Source organism: Varanus komodoensis, unplaced genomic scaffold, assembly GCF_004798865.1.
Source record: "Varanus komodoensis strain SLA01 unplaced genomic scaffold, ASM479886v1 scaffold2041, whole genome shotgun sequence".
Taxonomy (NCBI): Eukaryota; Metazoa; Chordata; class Lepidosauria; order Squamata; family Varanidae; genus Varanus; species Varanus komodoensis.
Genome location: NW_025335578.1, coordinates 7,091 through 10,166, shown reverse-complemented (window position 1 = coordinate 10,166; position 3,076 = coordinate 7,091).

Sequence of the window (3,076 nt, the reverse complement as noted above, 5' to 3'; positions counted from 1 at the left end):
AAGGTTGAAGAAGTTTTTAATAGACTTTATTCACCCAGACCAAAATGATTTCCTGCCTAAAAGACAAATGAAGAACAATCTGAGGACTATCTTGGATATCCTAGAATACTATGAGACACACACGGAAAAATCAATGGCTCTGCTGTTTTTGGATGCCTAGAAAGCCTTTGATAATGTTAATTGGCAATTCATGAAGCAACAGATGGCTCAAATGGAGTTTGGAGGGAAATTCATGAATGTGATATCAAGTATCTATCAAAGACAATCAGCCAGGATTTTAATTAATGGAGAACGTACAAGGGCTATAGAGATACAAAAGGGTGCAAGGCACGGATGCCTGTTGTCACCCCTATTGTTCATCCTGACTTTAGAGGTCTTGAATAGAAATATTAGGGATGACGAGAACATTAAAGGTACTAAAATTAGAGATGAAAAGTATAAATTGCAAGGATTTGCGGATGATTTGGTCTTTATAACAGAGGAACTTTTTGTAACAATCCCTAAACTTTTACAATGGATTGAAGAATATGGTGAGGTTACGGGGATGAAAATAAATAAAGAAAAAAAGAAACTTTTAGTTAAAACTCTTACAAAAGATCAGAAAAAAGACTCCAAGAACAAGTGGATTTGCAGATTGTTAAAAAGGTTAAATACTTGGGAATCTATCTTACAGCTAAATGCACAACTTTGAAAGAAGACAATTATGATAAATTATTGAAGGGTATTAAAGGTGACCTGGAAAAATGGGCCAATTTACAATTGCCTTTGATGGGAAGAATAGCACTTGTTAAAGTAAATATACTACCAAAACTTTTGTTTTTGTTCCAAATGATTCCCATAAAAATTGATTAAAAATTTTTTGAGGATCTAAATCTTCAATTTAGAGATTTATTTGGAGAAAAAAGAAATCAAGGATTAAATTAAAAATGCTTCAGGAAACTAAAAAGAACAGGGGTTTTGGTCTTCCTGATTGGATGTTGTATTATCAAGTGTCTATTTTAACTTGGCTAAAAGAATGGATAACCTTGCAAAATAAGAGAATTTTGTATCTTGAAGGTCATGATTTGCAAATGGGTTGGCACGCTTATATGTGGTACAAGGAACTTAAGTCACATGGGACTTTTTTAAGTCACTTTATTAGAAGCTCATTAATGTCAGTGTGGGAAAAGTTAAAGTCAAAATTGTATAGTAAATTACCAAGATGACTTTCACCAATGGAAGCCTTTGTGTATCCAAATGTATTGAACTTTGAAAGGATTATAAGATATGATGATATTTTGGACAAGGATGGAGGCCTGAAACTAGATCAAGAAATTCGAAAACAGGGACTCAATATCTCTTGGTGGTATAAGGTGCAGATGCAATCAAGATATGCTAAAGATTGTAAAATATGGGGGTTTTATAAAGACCTAACAGCCTTTGATCAAGTGATGCTAAAAACAGATGAAAAAATGATTAAAAGAATTTATGAGTTCTTACTTGACAGGAAGGTGGAAGGGGAACAGGTTAAGGAAACTATGATAACATGGGCACAAAATTTTGGATATAATGTTGAATTAGAAAAGTGGCAAAAGCTATGGGAGAGAAACATTAAAGTAACTTTAGCAACTTCATATAAAGAAAATTTATATAAAATGTTTTATAGATGGTATTTGTTGCCAAGTCGATTAGCTAAGATGTTTCCAAATATGTCAAAGGGATGTTGGAAATGTAAACATGATGTGGGTTCTTTTTACCATATGTGGTGGACCTGTGAATGTGTGAAAAAGTATTGAATTAAAATACATAAATGGCTGGAGGAAATGCTACAAAAACCCTTAGTTTTTAAACCTGAAATTTTCTTCTGAGGCATTATACCGGAAAATATTAGCAAACAAGAAATGTATTTGATGCTACATTTAATCACAGTGGCGAGGATTGCACTTGCTCAATACTGGAAGAGTGAGGAATTACCCACTGAGGAACTGATTTTAAAAAAGATTCTGGACTGTGCAGAAATGGACAGATTGACTCTATTACTGAAGGAGAAAGAAATACTGACTTCTATCAATCTTGGGACCTTTTTTATGATTGGCTGGAGAAACAGGACTTGGCTTAGATTTAAAGATGTTTTTAAATTTTTATAAATTGATCTGAACTTGATTATAGAATGTTAAAAAGATACGTTACAGGGGGCTGACCCAGTACATCCGATGTATTTGACATTTTTACTTTAAATTTTTTTTAAATAAAAATCTTTATTAAAAAGAAATAAGATCCAGTGACCTCCAAGGTGGAACTCTCAAGGTTCCATGCTGAACCAGCCTCCTTCACAGCCTGCCCAGATGGTATTTCAAAGGCTGCCTTTACCCTGCTGAAGCTTGGTGGGAGAAAACAGTGGATACACTCTAAGTATACATTTGTCTACATGTGTAAAAGGGAATTTCAGAGGGGAAGTTTTGTTTAACTTCTTGCATAATTTGTCCCTTAAATATTTTTTCTCCCTTCACATAGGAGAACTTTTTCTTTAATATGTGCAAGGCTTTATCTTCCATGACTGTTGAGACAGAAGAGTCAGTCTTTCGCCATCCACCATTGCTCTCTCTTTGAGTGTAGATGAAAGCATGGCCTGCACAGCATGAGCCACTGGGTAGACAGCATTGTAGACACTGTAGCTGAGTCCAGTCATGCTCATCTCGAAAACAGATGCAGGAAGGGTCTCCAGCTTCTCCTCCCCACTACAGATGGGCCCAACCTGGTCTCCCGTCAAGGAATTGGGGAAGGAACATTCAAATGCCTCTTTCCAGAAGAGCTGGATGAAGCCATCTTCTTCATCCAAGGTGGGACTTCTCTGAAGAAACTCAGAGAATCCTGACACCTCCTCCGAGTGAATTGAGAGGGATAAAGCACTGTTGAGGAAGTCTATCTCAAAAGTCTTCTGAAAGGGCAGTGAGGTGAAATCCATCTGGGCTGTCATAATCCAGTTCTTGCTTTTGTTTCGCAAAGGAATGTTTTCATATTTTGACAGACTGGGCAACATTCGCAAAAGCATCATGCTATTGATTTCACCATTAACTAACACAGCATTAGCAGTGCT